At 45.1% G+C, this 17,827-nt stretch overlaps 1 protein-coding gene across 2 annotated transcripts in view; it reads left to right on the top strand.

Moving 5' to 3' along the window:
• LOC121578427 (forkhead box protein J3) overlaps window positions 1–17,827 on the top strand; it is an 87,178-nt gene that overhangs the window by 9,927 nt on the left and 59,424 nt on the right. The window contains exon 1 of one of the 2 annotated variants that reach the window (XM_041892803.2): window positions 30–101. The exons of the other annotated variant lie outside the window; for it this stretch is intronic. The gene's annotated coding sequence lies outside the window, so the exon portion shown is untranslated. Of the gene's footprint in view, window positions 1–29; window positions 102–17,827 lie in introns of those variants that run through there. 2 annotated transcript variants of the gene reach the window in all.

The raw sequence follows: 17,827 nt of genomic DNA, 5'->3' as shown, positions 1-17,827 counted from the left end.
GGCCCATAATGTAATAAGGAAGTGTCAAGGCCACGACACACTTCATGCAAACAGCGGCAGAGCGTTGTATATGGTCCCTTCCCAAATTGTTTTCCACAAAAGTAAGTAGAACTACATGTGAAAACGACGCTGCCTTTGCGTGAAGTGTGTAGGGCCCTTTTTTATGTGTGTCGGCGAATGGGCGAGAGGCAGATCAATGGTGCTACAGAATGGCTGTCCCCAGGTGGCTGATGTGATGGACAGTGGGTCATCCCCTGGTAAACTGACGGCCTGGAATCCCAGCCGCTGGGCCTGGCAGGGCTGTGTTACGCTGGGCCTGGCAGGGCTGTGTTACGCTGGGCCTGGCAGGGCTGTGTTACGCTGGGCCTGGCAGGGCTGTGTTACGCTGGGCCTGGCAGGGCTGTGTTACGCTGGGCCTGGGAGGGCTGTGTTACGCTGGGCCTGGCAGGGCTGTGTTACGCTGGGCCTGGCAGGGCTGTGTTACGCTGGGCCTGGCAGGGCTGTGTTACGCTGGGCCTGGCAGGGCTGTGTTACGCTGGGCCTGGCAGGGCTGTGTTACGCTGGGCCTGGGAGGGCTGTGTTACGCTGGGCCTGGCAGGGCTGTGTTACGCTGGGCCTGGCAGGGCTGTGTTACGCTGGGCCTGGCAGGGCTGTGTTACGCTGGGCCTGGCAGGGCTGTGTTACGCTGGGCCTGGCAGGGCTGTGTTACGCTGGGCCTGGCAGGGCTGTGTTACGCTGGGCCTGGCAGGGCTGTGTTACGCTGGGCCTGGCAGGGCTGTGTTACGCTGGGCCTGGGAGGCAGGCCCCGTGGCTGGAGCCTGCTGCACCTGGTCGTGTCTGAAGAAATTACTGCCTCCATCTCTGGTGGAATTTGGTGTGGTGTTAGTCTTTGTCCAGTGCAGAAATTAAGATTCCTTCATCAAAGCGTGCACTTTGTTACGTCTTGTGCAATAGGGCTACACGCACATCCGCCAACCTTGAAGTCTAGGTAGATTATTATTTTTTTACAACAGGGAAATTCTATTAGGCTACTGTTTACATTGCACAGTGCACAGACTCCATTTATTTGAAGTAGTCATTGTTATGTAGCCTATGTCAACTGTATTGAATGTATTAGTGTACAGGTATAAATCCTATGGCATTAACATTAGTGTTGATAACGGGTAGTGTTTGACTGCCATTAGGCCCCACTCTGCTTAGTCTTGTCTTCCCTATACCTGTACTATTTGATCCCTTGCCAGGATCAATGACTCACAGGAGACTGAGTGACCTACTTATGTCTTCTAAGTGTGCCAGAGATACTTATATTTGCAGGAGAATACAGTGGGTAAATATAAGTAAATTAAAATGTAGTTAAACCCATTTTAGGATTTAAGCACCCAAAGGCTGTGTCAGCATGGTAGGCACCTCAGAGGATTCCCTTCATTATCGCAGCGCCGCAGAGGCATTCTGCAAACATTTCAGATGTAATATCTCATTAGCAACAAATGATTGAATTTTATATTGGCTCTCCCTCCTCAAGCCAATTCCAAAAATGTCAGCAGCTAACTAATTAGCCTTGTCAAAGTCCATAATGGTATACTTTCTGTTTGTATCTAATTTATCCATGTTGTCACTCAGAGACTTATGATTCAATCGATATCGAAGGCTTTTAGTTAAAGTGTAGTGGCACTGGGCATGAAGGGGAATAGGCCTATAGTGCCTAGGCCATCTTGGTCTACCCCCATACGTTTGAATAGTCCGTAGTATTGGGGGGGGGGATCGATCCAGTTGCATATCGCACTATTATTTTGGGACTATATAGATATTTGACTCAAAGTATCGATTTGTAAAAAACATAATAAAAAAATATATACATACGCTACAGTAGGTAGCATTAGCTAACGCTAGTCGGCTGTACATGCGTCTATTGCGAATCGGTTAATTTATTTGAATTCCATTTAGTTCAGTTTTTTTTCTGTGAGCTCAATGTGCACAATTTATCTAGAGATAAATCGACATAGTTTAGTGCAGACAACGTGGTAATTAACTACAATGACCATAATCCATTGCGCACCTACTTGTCCAGTCTGTTTCTTTTACGCCTGAATTGGATGATGGATTGGAATGAAATAATCATCAAATTAAACAGTGTAATATTCACAACTGGAATATTTTATTAAAGTAATGTCAATGAGTGATTAAGTGATGAGCAGTAACTACCATCATGGGACTTTTATTCATTGTTTTATTCTGTTACATTCAACCCACAATGTAGGTGCATTTAATGTTTAAAAAATAATTGAAATAGAAGAGAACTAGATTATTTTGTTACCGAACCGACCTCAAGGCACTAATCACTCAGAACTACCTGCGCCAAAACTCTGGTATTTTTCATCCTATAGCTTGTAATCGGTCATCTTTTTAAATAGTGAGCCAACATGTTTTCGGCACTTATTTCCCTGACTGATCAAAACTCATTTACTCCTGCTCTCTCTCGTCTCTCCGCAGCAATATGTTTGGAACATCAACTTGCAACAAAATCGCAGTATTGAATCGCAATACATATCGAATCGTGAGAATCAAGACAATCGTAATACATATCGTATCGTGAGATCCTTGGCAAATCCCAGCCCTAATAGACCGAAAAACCGATTCTACATGAATTACGTTTTAAAAGAGACAAAAAAAGTTTGTGGTTAGTGGTTACCACTGAAAAGAAAGCAGAGGCAAGATCAATGCATAAGAGAGTAGTCTGATATGAACTGGCTTTGATTGGAAAACGATGCTGTTTTCCTATGCGGACAGCATCTCAAACTAATCGCTAATTGCCGTTTTTCGGCATGTTGCCTCATTGAAGCAGAAACAAGCTGTGCCGTTGAATGCGGTGTCTTTGCTGCTCTTTTCCCCCTCTACAAGGCTTTCCTTCTTTTGAAATGTCAGTTTTGTTTGAGTCTGCCGCCTTCGCCTTGACACGATCGGCCCCGCTGTGTCCGACCCACTGGAAACCCCCCGGCATGGCCGCCCCAGGGTGTGTGTTCACTCATTTATTCGGTTTCCTCTAAAATACTGTGACGCCTTCACTTCCCTTCTTTCTGGTATCCGTCCCTCTATTAAGATGGAGGCAGAGCTGGTCTGAAAGCCTGTGTTCGGTAGGGGGTGAGGGAGCGACTGTGCGCATGGGGACTTTAATGACTAAATGTGCGCTGTAGAAACTGACCACACTCCTAAGTTCTGTAGCTCACAGAATGTCTTGCTGCAGAATGTCAAAGTGATGTTCTGACAAAAGGGATCATGATTGAGGATGAAGAAATTAGTAGTGCCTCTTTGGCTAATACTGATTTACTACTGGGTGAAGATGTTCATGACTGATAATCCCCATAGTGCTCTCTTCACACTATCCCTCCTCAGAAATGACTGGCTTTGAAACCCCCTTGCCTGCCTGATGCCTGTTCTTTGACTGACATTTTGTCCTTTTAACTTCAAATTTTAAGAGTTCATAGCAGTGAGGCTGTATTTATTTTGTTAGCGTTAGCCTATTTGTTTTCAACTCTTGCTGTTTTGCAGCCCTACTTACCATGCTAACTTGGCGTTCAAGGCAAGAAGTTGCAAATGCACATTTTAGAACCTAAGGTGTAACGTTAATATTTACCTTTTTTTTTATTTTAATCCCCCAAAATGTGATCCATGCTACTCTAGTGCTAACAAATGTTTAGAAATGCTCACTGTCATGAGAGCAAAGAATTGTATTCAGTTGAAGGAGTGTACATACAGTATGATCTGGCACCTGTGTAGCTATTTGCTAGGCTTAGTGTTTGGGTCTGTAAATGGCATTATCTTGGAACAGTCAATACTAATGTGAAGCTCCTGGTGGACAGTCTGCTCTGCTGCACTACATATCCTCTCCTCTCCTCTGAACCAGTGAGTCATGTTGCATGCCACATGACGCACCACTTTCGCCAAGTGAGTCATCTCGAACAAAAGCACCTCATATGGAGGAGGCTGAGGGAGAACCAGGAACGTCTCCTTTTCTGAGAAATTCATTTTTGAAAACTTTAATTATTAAATTGCAGTAAAAGGTCATATAACTATTCTCATGCTGTCCACTAGTGGCTTCTCCGAATCTGTCTAGTCATTTGCCTAGTTTGTGAGCGTCCGCATACTGTTCACAGAATAGTCAAAACGTGTGCATGCATTCTGTTCTCTGCTAACCAGGAATTGATGAGGATTGTATAGCATAGTGAATTGTTGAATGCAATTTGTAGTCATTGTCCTATCCATTGCATGAATTCTCTCATTTCTCAGATATTTCCAGCAATCTTGGCAGAGAACTGAAAGCAGCATAGTGTTGTGCATTTCATCTGTTTTGAATAGCTTTTATTTTTATTCACATGCTTGCTATCAGACATGTCTTCCATGGCTGTTTCACAAAATCCATAGGTCCCCCTAGATTTGGATTTTAACTCGAAGTCAGGCATTCAACTCTCCTGCCTTGTTTCTAATAATCCCACTGTATCAATTGAAGTCTGTTAGTCAATTCTGCTGTAGATTTCATAGTGAATCTTCTTTTCTGTGGCTCTTCAGTGTGTTAAGGTGTAATTCCTTTCTCACTCACTGTTAAACAGAAGCCAAGCCGAAGACCAGTCCCTGAAGAGCAATGGAGTCTTATTAACCTATATCGCTCTATTTGCCCTTGACCAGCACATGCTTTCTCATGCTTAGGTTATAATAACGCTGTAATGACAGGCGGAGACGGCTGAGACGCGCGAATAAGAAATGATCATTGTCTTGGGCATATGAGCTCTCTGAGGCAATGGAGACTGATTGGATTGGAGCCCTCGTATTGTGGCGGTCTCGCCCTCTCTCGTCAGCTGAACAGTTCTGATTGATGATGCGCACGCAGTGTCTCCTGCAGGAAGTACGGTTGACATTGTTTCCATGTATTTTCTGCATATGGCTGTTATTCATTGTGAATATTATGGATAGTAAAATGTCGGTGTGTGTAGCCCCTAGACATAGGCTACCGGTACACCATAGAAATATCTATGGTGTTGGTTGTCTGCATGGCCCCTTTAAGGGGAGCCTGTGTCTGTTTGCTGGCTGTTTCTGGAGCCCCTAAGTGAAGCTCTCTCTGTCAGATGAGTGAAGCTCGGCAGAGGCAGCCACTGGGAGTTCTGTTTCATCTCGTCTCATACAGCTCTGGAGCAGACATGCAAATCTGCTTTAATGAGCGCAGCCGGTGTGTGTGTGGGGGGGGATGTGCTCAGGAATTTAAAGTGGAGAGAAAGGGAAGGTAAGGTGAGCAGCCGACAGTGGCGTGCCAGAGCAGAAGAGGAGAAAAAAGGCTTTGGAATCTGTGAGGGAGGTTGAGGGTTATGTCAGTAGACGTGATAGGAAGTCTCCTGTCTCGAATAAAACATTCATTAGCCCCTCTGATATCTGACGTGGCTCCCTCTCTTTGGTGCTAAAACACTCTGGGGTGAAGCTGCAAAGGGTTTTTGGTAATTATATTTTCAACCAGCATCAACAGTAATGTACATTGCTTCACGCAGAGCATTACTGTAATGATGCTTTTAAAGTTTTGATTCGTCTGGCTGTTTAGCATCCCAAAACTGTTCATAACAATCCAGGTTTTCCAAGCCGTTACAGTGATATAATGTTAATCTACAGTAAAAAGCAGGGCCATTGAACAAGATTTTAAGACTAACAGTTTTCAGTCATGCTGTGGACTTTGCCACCTTTGCTACTAATAATGCAGGGTACTTTACCTGATCTTGGGAAAGTAATAATCCATGAGGGGTGAATGTCATGTGACGTCTGGATGTTGGGTCATAATCTTAATAATTGGCTCTCTGTAGCCATGATATAGATGAGCTTTGTGCTGTCTGTAAACGAGATGAAGTCCTGGATCAATGTAGGATTTATCGGCCTCAGCCACTGTCATATAATGTTAATACACTGAGGAATTAAGACTCCATTTTGATGAGCTTTTGCAAATCGATTGGCGGTTAACAACCTCATCAGCTGCCACTGACTTGAGATCGGAATTTCCCTGGAGGTCCTTATAGCTCTGCAAACTGGCTATGCGCTAACTAGGCGGTTTCTATAAAATACTAGACCAATTTTATAGAATATCCACAGTAGTGCACTAAACAACCCAGAGACCATTCTCTTTTTATAAATAATGTCATAAAATATTGGATTTATTATACATGGTGGATATGATGACAACATACTCAGCGTGGTCCACTGCTTTATGCGTCTCCAGATGTTTCTAACCACATATCTACAAACAGCCTTGACACCGCTGTTTCATGGGAGGAGCAGAGGGTGACCACACCAGTCTGACCCACAAATACAGTACAGTTCGCTAGTGACCAGATTGAGGAATTGTCAGGCAACTCCCACGCTCCCCTAGCCTTCCTCCCCTCATAAAATGCGAGTTCCATAGCAGAAGCAGGCTTCTCCTCAATGCCTGCCTGGGCTGCTGCCTTCTCTCTGACAACACCAGTCTCTGATAACTGCCTGGCTATGGCTGCGTCCTCACACTGGAGGGAGTTCCTCTTTCTGTCTGTCTGACAGCCAGGCTACCATGGCATTGAGCCATGTCACTGGACACAGCACTGCTGTGCTGTTCTCTGATGCTGCTGCTGTTTGGGAGGCTCAGTGGGAGTGGTGGCAGGTGGCTTTGTTCTGTTGCCTTGCAGCTTCAATGGAAGTAAACAAGTTCAGCCAGCCAGGTCTGGCCAGGAGACTTGATGGTCTGCCACTAGCTATGGATTGTTCCTTTTTCGTCATTTCCAACTGTGTGGACTGGTCAGCAGGTGGAGTGACCTCGGATCAGATCTGTGATCATTGTCTTGTCTTGTGTTTGCAGTGTCTCTGCCAGGCAGTATGATTTCAGTCTGATACTGCTGTACAGTGTCTGTTTGGACAGCCTGTCTGAAATGGCCGTCGCTTCATTTGAACATCTTGCACTTGGCTTTGGGTGATGATTTGCTTACATTGAGGTTTTAAATCTAAATAATATACCTGGTCTCATGATAAATCCTCTGGGTTAGTGATGACCTATTGTACCCTTTTATGAGCAATATCATGTTGATTATTCCCTTTCGCCTGGAGGTATTTGAACAGCAAAGGCCTAGAACAACAATGACTCGTACAGTTACCTTCTCTCCTCTTCCACACCCAGGTAAACAGTGTGGTCTCTTGGAAACCAAATGAATTGACGCAACCTGGAACAGTGTGTGTGGGAAGGGTGATGTTGACAGGTGGAGATGCTAAATGCCTGTCTATCCCCAACTCTTTCAGTCACTCACATGGCCTAAAGCTTCCAGAGAGCTGCCTTCTGAAGTTTTATAGGTGGCGTCTCAGCCAGGGAGAGAGAAGGAAGCCCTTGCTGCTCCATTCATAGACTGTTCTCTCTGCTACCTCACGGCAAGTGGTACCGATGCGCCAAGTCTGGAACCAAGCCATGAGACTAAATAGTTAGTCCGGGTTGACCATTTAACTATCTGCATTGACCCTTTTTGCGCTAACTCTTTTGACTCATCACATACGCTGCTGTTACTGTTAATTATCTAGCCTGTTGCCTAATCACTTTATCCCTACCTATATCTACCTCAATTACCTCATACCCCTGCACATCGACTCGGTACTGGTACCCATGTATATAGCCAAGTTATCGTTAGTCGTATTTATTCCTTGTTTATTATTTTTCAATTTCAATTTTTTTTGCTTTGTTGTTAAGGGCCCGTAAGTAACCATTTCACAGTTAGTGTACACTTGTTGTTTACAAAGCATGTGACAAATACATTTTGATTTGATTTGGAAGGCTTCCAGAGAATGGCAGAGGAATTTATAACCAGTTATGACCATGGCTGTGTCCCGGTGACTCATGGTATCCCTGGTCAAATTCCACAGCTGATTGTGGTTTCTCCACTCTCTGTCAACTCTCTCATTACTTGGGCTAAGGGAACACACAGCAGTAGTCTCACTCTCTAATGGAATGGGATCGCTCTCCAGAAAGAATGTAAAGATCTGTAATGGATGATTTATCCATTGTTTCTCCAGGCAGTGAATATGGGTCACCGATGGACTGGCTGTGACCCATTGATTGAGTCTCGGGGTCACTCACAGACCTAATGATGGCATGTTTTCCCCCTCGTGCACACACCCGCAGACCGGTCTGACATCACATCAGCAGCCCTCTGCAAAGATGGCCTCCTCTGCCTGCCTGCCCTGCGCCAAACGGCTACACTGTCTGAGTAGAGCAGAAGCTAAACTGGAGCGCCAACAAAAGATGAAACTATTGACCTGTGACTTAATCCTCTAATCTGTGCTGTGGTGTTGTGCAACCACAAATGCAGAGGCATTATCGTTCCGGGGAAAGGGCACAGTTTTATGACGGGTGGCCCAGCCGGCCCCTTTGCAATGTGCCATGAATGCCCATCAGGCTCTTATTGCGAATGCCCACTCTAGCATACGTTTTGTCTTAGTGAATTACTGGTTGGAAGGCTGCAGTCTGTTCCACACTGTTTTGTTATGCGTTTATCTGTCAGTGTGTGCTGGGCTGCATGTGTTTTCCATTGGCTACTGGGTGGTGTTATCTCACGCAGGGTGGATGGTACAGTGAGGCCTTCTGAGCATTTTAAAGAGGGAGGGGAGGGAGCTGGTGCAGTGAAACGCTGTAATGGACCTCGAGGAGTCAAAGAGCAGCTCTTCAACAGCATCCAGCTCCGTCAGGCAGTAAAGTCTTTTAATAAGCTGTTAATTATTTCTGAGAGATTGGATATTGATTTAAAATGCAAAACGGTTTTAATTAAAACTCAAATGTTAATGCCATCCCAAGTGAAGACAATTTTTAGGCTTAGTTGAGGAGAAGCTATAATGACTGAACTAAAGCACCTTACTCTCCCAATTAGAATAGTTTATTTGTCTTTACTTGTAGCACTAAATAAGGCTGACTAGTGTTGTAACTGTATGTTGCTCTAGTATAACTCCATCTCTGTGCAACCTAGTGTGCTGCCTAGTCTGAACCCTGTCTCCATTTGAAATTCATGACATTATTCCAGCTCTGTGATGTGGTTTCTGAGCATGCTTTGCCCACCCAGGTAATTCCTTCAACTCACGCTTGGGCAACTTCAGCTTGTTCTCATTTTAACACATTTTGGTTGCCATGAGGAAGAGCGCTTGTGCACAGTCATTTGTGAAGGGGGTGATATGGGATTTACAAATGCACCATGTTGTGCTGGAACTCAATATGAAGACAACGCTTTTTATTCAGGTAGAGTCTATAGGTTTTAATTGCAGGAGGACTGATTGATAATAATGTGAGTTTGCTGTAGCTCTGCTGACGTGACACTGGAGCGAATCATCTCTGGTCCAGAGGCAGTGCTAGTGCCTCCCTCCTTACCTTGCTGCCGTCTGCCCCAGAGCCTGGCTCAGAATTTAATTGTGGCCTATAGGATGGGATCTGGGGAATGCTGATGAGGGAAAGGCTCTCAAGAATACCACCAAAACAGTCCTCCTCCTGCCAGTCCCTTAAGTGGTCTATTTGGGATTCAGCAGCAGTCTCTCTCTCTCTCTCTGTCTCTCTCTTTGTCTCTGTCTGTCTCTCCTGCTCTGGCTGCCAGGCTGGCGTGGCGTCAAGCTCCCCGGGGGGGAGTGTGTTAATGCAGGCCCGGGGACCAGGGTAATTGGGTTTGCATGGTCGGTGTCAGGGCACCCCCACCGCTCCCTACACAAAGGCCACCTCCCAGCCAAGCTGTTAGGGACAGAAAGACAAACCCCTCCTGATCACTGGTGTAATTCATTGGAAAGGCTTATTGAATTACTGGAATGTTGTATGTGGTTTTTGTGAGGACCTGCTGCAGATTGCACAATGAGCTTGAGGGCCTTGTTTGCCTGCCTGCGTGCGCAGCTCTCTCCAAGCCAAGCCGCTTGGCTCTGAACGCTACCGTGAATAACGGCAGACTGCTAATTTCTAATATCCCCGAACTGCGTAATTACTGCAGCTTCCATTCAGATTCCTTGCTCTTGTTTCCGGTGCCCAGGGGTCACGTTAGAGTTCAGAAATCTGCTGTTTCAAACCATTTCACCTGCGTTTTATATTAAATGTAGTTTTTTTTTTTCTTTGCTTCAATAGTGATCAGGGGCGTGCAACTATAGTTTACCTTCACAGAAAATACATTAGTGCAAAACATTGGGCAGAAAATGGCTTCATTTTCATTAATGACAACAGAAGTGCAACGCTTTGTGGCTAGCAGCCACAAAAGTAAATGAGCTTACAATGAAAAAGCAAGGTATTTTTTGCAAAGACAATTCATGGCCATCATATTTTTCATGTTAATCATAGAAAGAATACCGCAAACTACATTTCCTAATGTTTTGCATGAAGTTAATCTGGCATTTTACCAGAGAAAAGTAGGCTACACCGAGATAAGTACTAGAGAAAAGTAGGCTACACCGAGATAAGTACTAGAGAAAAGTAGGCTACACCGAGATAAGTACTAGAGAAAAGTAGGCTACACCGAGATAAGTACTAGAGAAAAGTAGGCTACACCGAGATAAGTACTAGAGAAAAGTAGGCTACACCGAGATAAGTACCAGAGAAAAGTAGGCTACACCGAGATAAGTACCAGAGAAAAGTAGGCTACACCGAGATAAGTACTAGAGAAAAGTAGGCTACACCGAGATAAGTACCAGAGAAAAGTAGGCTACACCGAGATAAGTACTAGAGAAAAGTAGGCTACACCGAGATAAGTACCAGAGAAAAGTAGGCTACACCGAGATAAGTACTAGAGAAAAGTAGGCTACACCGAGATAAGTACTAGAGAAAAGTAGGCTACACCGAGATAAGTACCAGAGAAAAGTAGGCTACACCGAGATAAGTACCAGAGAAAAGTAGGCTACACCGAGATAAGTACCAGAGAAAAGTAGGCTACACCGGGATAAGTACTAGAGAAAAGTAGGCTACACCGAGATAAGTACTAGAGAAAAGTAGGCTACACCGAGATAAGTACTAGAGAAAAGTAGGCTACACCGAGATAAGTACTAGAGAAAAGTAGGCTACACCGAGATAAGTACTAGAGAAAAGTAGGCTACACCGAGATAAGTACTAGAGAAAAGTAGGCTACACCGAGATAAGTACTAGAGAAAAGTAGGCTACACCGAGATAAGTACTAGAGAAAAGTAGGCTACACCGAGATAAGTACTAGAGAAAAGTAGGCTACACCGAGATAAGTACTAGAGAAAAGTAGGCTACACCGAGATAAGTACTAGAGAAAAGTAGGCTACACCGAGATAAGTACCAGAGAAAAGTAGGCTACACCGAGATAAGTACCAGAGAAAAGTAGGCTACACCGAGATAAGTACCAGAGAAAAGTAGGCTACACCGAGATAAGTACTAGAGAAAAGTAGGCTACACCGAGATAAGTACTAGAGAAAAGTAGGCTACACCGAGATAAGTACCAGAGAAAAGTAGCTCCACATCAGTCAGAGGGCTGTCGGCTGATAGAATGCCTGTTCATTAATTCTCATCCAAGTGGAGAAGTGCAGCAAACTCAAAATAAGTCTGATTTCGAGCAGAAATTACAATAAGCATTTTAAATCTGCGTTTACAAAACCCAGCAAGATATTCTGTATGTTTATTTTTTATTTTTATACAAATATTCTGTGTGGAAAAATGACAATTGGCATTAACGTGACCCCTGGTGTCTGTTTTGACCATGTCTGCATGTAGGGGGTCACAGAGTCTGTCTGCGCTGTAACCTCATGACACAGCCTGGCTAGTATGTTATGCTCAGAGCAACAAGAGTGAAGGTGTTCCTGTCTTTGCCCAGCTTGCCCTTTTCAGGCCACGTTGACAAGTCTCTTCCGCCTTGATATGTGTAGTATTTTAAAGCTTGAATCCTGAATTGAAATGATAACAAAGCAGCCACCCCACCTTTTTTTAGTAAAAAGCTTGGTAAAAAGCTGAGGGATGGGCCTGGAGAAAAGGAACCACTCTCAAATTCATAGACGGAGCTATGGATGCAAGGACTGACCATCCATGATATTAACGTTTTAACCATGTTTTGAGGCTACACAGTGTTTGTTTACAATTACTTTGTTTATAAACATTGGAGTAAAATGAGCTTGTTTGGGGTTCTGATAGGGTAGGGCAGTTGAACTAAGCTCATGAAGCATTTACAAGTTATATTCTTTAAGAATTAATGGTTACATAAGTCCAAACATTTTAGCAACTAAGGATTCTAGCGTTAAACTGCCCCACACACAGCATAGTGGCACTCTCCACTGATTGGCAGAATAGTTATGGAGTATGGTGTTTAGTCACTGGTGAGCTAGGAGCAGGTGAACTGAGAGAACCCACCTCCCCTGCAATGTACTACAGTATACCGTAGACTGCTTCACACAACCGCCAGACCCAACCAACTTAATAGACAGGTTCTCAACACCGAAACGGAACTCCACACGCACAGTTAGCAGCTATTTGCAGACACAGACCCCGTCTCTGAGCCCAGCTTGGCTGCGGGCTGCAATAAGCTGAACGATGTGCTCAGCAGTTTGAGCAGTGAAGGGATAATTGACACATCCTAAAAATGCAAGTAAGGACTGGGTTATTAATGCTCCCTCTCTTCCTGGCGGTGGCTTCAACGCACCATTAAGCCTTTAATTGAGAAGGAAGACTGAAATTAAAAGTCGCTGCCTTGGCACTGCAGTTACCTACTTTTTAGTTTTTTAATGAAGATGAGACCCACTTGGGGCGTTCACGCGACATGATTACAAACGCTCACGTGGAATCACAATGGCCAGCCATGTTCTTCCAAAAAGAACTCTTCCAATAAGCCGTCTGCCTCCAGGGCTGGAAAAAGTGAGGAATCTCCCTTTTGACTGAAGGACAGGTTAGCGCGGTTCCCACCCTGATTCTCTCCCCCTTGCATATCACTAAAAAAACGAGGGCTTCTCAAGCAGTGGAATAAGGATGTTGATAATGGAAGGTAAGGCCTGGGTTTCGGTCAAGAGTGAAGATAATGCCAAGAGCTTGTTACCAGGTTACATCACTGTTGTGAGTTGTATGCCAGCTCTTCAGGCGTAGCAGAGGAAACTCGCTGAGCGATTCCCGTCTCTTTCGCCAAGTTACATTACACGTTTTTTTCGTTTTAGTAATTTAACAGACGCTCTTATCCAGCACGGCTTACAGGCGCAATTAGGGTTAAGTGCCTTGCTCAAGGGCACATCAACAGATTTTTCACCTAGTCTGCTCTTCAGTTACTGGCCCAGTGCTCCTAACCGCTAGGCTTCCTGCCATCCCTCCCGCTACAGGAAGATATCTCTGTCACAGCAAGCTTTTCTCTTCCTCATCTTTCTTAGTTACTCTGTCACTCTCTCGCGCTCTCTCACAGGCTAGGCTCTGGGCAGCGTTTAATCAGCAGTGGTATAAATATTTATTGTTGAGTTTTTGACTACCAGTGAAGGTGTTGGGTCTAAAGGAGATGTGCAGCACTAGTATCATGGCCATGGGTCTCATGGTCTTGTGTCCAGGCAGACATATGCTGCACTGAGCTGAAGTGTTAACTGTGACCGACGCATGACTGGAGTATATAGGGATTCATTCCAGATAGGTGCGGTGGAAAGAAGACTGCTCTGGTACCTACTAAAAGTTCTGCGTCTGGAAGTGTGAGTGAGAATGTGGAGTCTGGATATGCTCCTGAGTGGCGCAGTGGTCTAAGGCACTGCATTGCAGTGCTAACTGTGCCACTAGAGATCCTGGTTCGAATCCAGGCTCTGTCGCAGCCGGCCGCGACCTGGAGACTCATGGGCGGCGCACAATTGGCCCAGCGTCGTCCAGGGTAGGGGAGGGAATGGCCGGCAGGGATGTAGCTCAAGCCATGGTTGTGGGTTCGATTCCCACGGGGGGCCAGTATAAAAAAAGATGTATTCACTAACTGTAAGTCGCTCTGGATAAGAGTGTCTGCTAAAATGACTAAAATGTAAAATGGATATCCCTTTCTCCATGTTAGGAAATGGTTAAGGATATCTACAGGTTTCTATAGCAGGGTAAAGAAAACGAGGTAGCTTAAGGTACTTGGAAATGTAGCCTATATGGAACTATAAGCAGGTACTGAAACTATTGCTTGCCAAGTGTAAGCCTATGCAGCAAACAGTGGAAAGGGGGAGGGGTGAGTTTCAAACCCAATTCCTTCAGCTACATCCTCTCAACACCATGATGTCGTCTGCTGTGATGTTATGACGAGGACAGCAGGTTCCATCATTAGTCACCCTGTTGCCTCACAGAGGATGACGCCTACTGACAAAAGGGTTTGGCACTACATAATGGCTGCACTGTTTGAGCCATATCGGGCTTATTCACAGTGAGACATGACTGAATCACTGTCGGTGCTCGATGTGTAATAAAAAGGTAGGGAACTTGTTGGATTAAGGTATTTGAGGTGTTTATTCTTCTCAGTTCTAAAATGTGCCCCCAGAGCACCACACTCAAAACAAATTAAAGTTGAGGAAAAACCCTGGTTTGTGAAAGTGACAGACTCAGCCGGATCAAAGCTTTTCCACGTGTGTGGCGTGGTAATCTCCTCCCTGGGGCTCCTAAGTTTAGGGGCCTGAACACTCTGACCACCGGATGGTCCTGCCATTGGCTGCCTGTCACAGAGCCTTGGCCTGATGAAGGCAGAGGGGCTGCTGCCGCTCTTCATCATTCTTGCCACAGCCAGGGTTCACCAATTTTTAGACGATTATGAAGCATCTGGATCATTAGCATGCGGTCAAATGGCATTCGTCTCAGTGTTGCGGGTGGAGCCACTGTCATCAACCTGCTGTCTGTCAGCTTGCTGGCCTCATGGCAAGCCAACGGGGTCTGGCTGCATCCTAATCCTGCTTCATCATCCTATTGTAAGGATGCAGCGGATCACTGCCACTGAGCCACAAGTTAGGAGCAGCGACAGACAGTCAGTCAGTCCGTGCAGGGGATAGTCTGCTAGTTGTATTTCAAAAGAAGAAAAAAAATCTGGGTATTGTGGCTTGTGTTCAAATGCAATTTGTAGTAGAACAATTAGGGATTCATATTTTCAATGGTACATAAAGATAATGAGAATGGTGTATTAATTTGATCTAGGAGCGGGTTGGGCGCCGACCTTGCCGCTCTGCTATCTTTTTAAAGTGGAAAATGACTCATTAGCAGGTCGTGACTCACCTTTTTATTTCAATTAGCTCCAGAGCCACTGTGGCATTTGGTTGTGTCAGGTAAAGCAGCAGTGAGCTTGCATAAGTGCTGCTACTGCATCTCCTTTCACAGATCAGGGTCTTAGTTACCACTAGGCTGAGGCTCCAATCAGTGACTTGCTGCAGAGTATAGCCTAGTCTCTGTGAAGGGCATTCCTGCTGCTCCTCAAACCCTCAGAGGCCTGGGAGGTATTTATTACAGCAGGCCGGGCGTGTGAGCCACACACACACACACACACACACACACACACACACACACACACACAGTGGAGATTCCTCTCTTTCTCCTGCGGGGCTTTCTCTCCACCATAGTGCAGTGTCACTCTTACACAGGGGGCTTGTTTTGCATGGCTGCCTGCCTTCACCTATCTACAGTGGGGGAAAAAAGTATTTTAGTCAGCCACCAATTGTGCAAGTTCTCCCACTTAAAAAGATGAGAGGCCTGTAATTTTCATCATAGGTACACGTCAACTATGACAGACAAATTGAGAAAAAAAATTCCAGAAAATCACATTGTAGGATTTTTTATGAATTTATTTGCAAATTATGGTGGAAAATAAGTATTTGGTCACCTACAAACAAGCAAGATTTCTGGCTCTCACAGACCTGTAACTTCTTCTTTAAGAGGCTCCTCTGTCCTCCACTCGTTACCTGTATTAATGGCACCTGTTTGAACTTGTTATCAGTATAAAAGACACCTGTCCACAACCTCAGTCACACTCCAAACTCCACTATGGCCAAGACCAAAGAGCTGTCAAAGGACACCAGAAACAAAATTGTAGACCTGCACCAGGCTGGGAAGACTGAATCTGCAATAGGTAAGCAGCTTGGTTTGAAGAAATCAACTGTGGGAGCAATTATTAGGAAATGGAAGACATACAAGACCACTGATAATCTCCCTCGATCTGGGGCTCCACGCAAGATCTCACCCCGTGGGGTCAAAATGATCACAAGAACGGTGAGCAAAAATCCCAGAACCACACGGAGGGACCTAGTGAATGACCTGCAGAGAGCTGGGACCAAAGTAACAAAGCCTACCATCAGTAACACACTACGCCGCCAGTGACTCAAATCCTGCAGTGCCAGACGTGTCCCCCTGCTTAAGCCAGTACATGTCCAGGCCCGTCTGAAGTTTGCTAGAGTGCATTTGGATGATCCAGAAGAGGATTGGGAGAATGTCATATGGTCAGATGAAACCAAAATATAACTTTTTGGTAAAAACTCACCTCGTCGTGTTTGGAGGACAAAGAATGCGGAGTTGCATCCAAAGAACACCATACCTACTGTGAAGCATGGGGGTGGAAACATCATGCTTTGGGGCTGTTTTTCTGCAAAGGGACCAGGACGACTGATCCGTGTAAAGGAAAGAATGAATGGGGCCATGTATCGTGAGATTTTGAGTGAAAACCTCCTGCCATCAGCAAGGGCATTGAAGATGAAACGTGGCTGGGTCTTTCAGCATGACAATGATCCCAAACACACAGCCCGGGCAACGAAGGAGTGGCTTCGTAAGAAGCATTTCAAGGTCCTGGAGTGGCCTAGCCAGTCTCCAGATCTCAACCCCATAGAAAATCTTTGGAGGGAGTTGAAAGTCTGTGTTGCCCAGCGACAGCCCCAAAACATCACTGCTCTAGAGGAGATCTGCATGGAGGAATGGGCCAAAATACCAGCAACAGTGTGTGAAAACCTTACAGAAAACGTTTGACCTGTGTCATTGCCAACAAAGGGTATATAACAAAGTATTGAGAAACTTTTGTTATTGACCAAATACTTATTTTCCACCATAATTTGCAAATAAATTCATAAAAAATCCTACATGTGATTTCCTGGATTTTTTTTCCTCATTTTGTCTGTCATAGTTGACGTGTACCTATGATGAAAATTACAGGCCTCTCTCATATTTTTAAGTGGTAGAACTTGCACAATTGGTGGCTGACTAAATACTTTTTTCCCCACTGTATGCCTGTGACTTTAGGCCCCTCTCTTCTGCTGCTATTTTAAGCCAGAGAGGGCATCGAGCCTAGTGAGAGAGGGACTGTTTGTGGGCAAAGAATCAAGGCAGATACAGAGGGCCGAGCATAGGCTAGGATGGTTGGCACAATGACACAGGGCTGGTTGTTTACGGCAGAGGCTCCGCCTGGGGGAGGAGGGTTTACTTCCCTCGAGTCAGAATTCCTCCTGAGCCATTCCCCCATTTGGCTGGCAGTTGTGAAAACAATTCCCTCTCTAGCATTAACTGAGTCAGCTCTATATGCAGCAGGGAGAGTGAATGGGCTAACTTGCAGGGGTGGTGGTTGGATATCTGGGCTGGCCTGGGATCAGGTGTTATGGAGTGTTTGTTAGACAGCCTTGCCTGGTGTTGTGAACCATCTCTGTAACAAAAGATGTTGCACAGCGTTGACCACTAATATGTGGATTTAAGGCCAGACTGAGTCTATCAAACCTGCCTGTTTATCCAGTATCCAGTAAAATGGGAAGCATCCATATGTTTTGAAAGTACCTAAAACCAGTCAGAAGTGCACCATGTCACTACAGGAAATATGGTACTAATTTGATAGTGTGTAGCTAGCTGCCAGACATTTGTGTAATTAATTATGCTCATCAACCT

The sequence above is a fragment of the Coregonus clupeaformis genome, chromosome 12 (assembly GCF_020615455.1).
Source record: "Coregonus clupeaformis isolate EN_2021a chromosome 12, ASM2061545v1, whole genome shotgun sequence".
In the NCBI taxonomy this organism is placed as follows: Eukaryota; Metazoa; Chordata; class Actinopteri; order Salmoniformes; family Salmonidae; genus Coregonus; species Coregonus clupeaformis.
The sequence above is the reverse complement of the archived record's forward strand: the minus strand, read 5'-3'. Positions and strand labels throughout refer to the sequence as shown.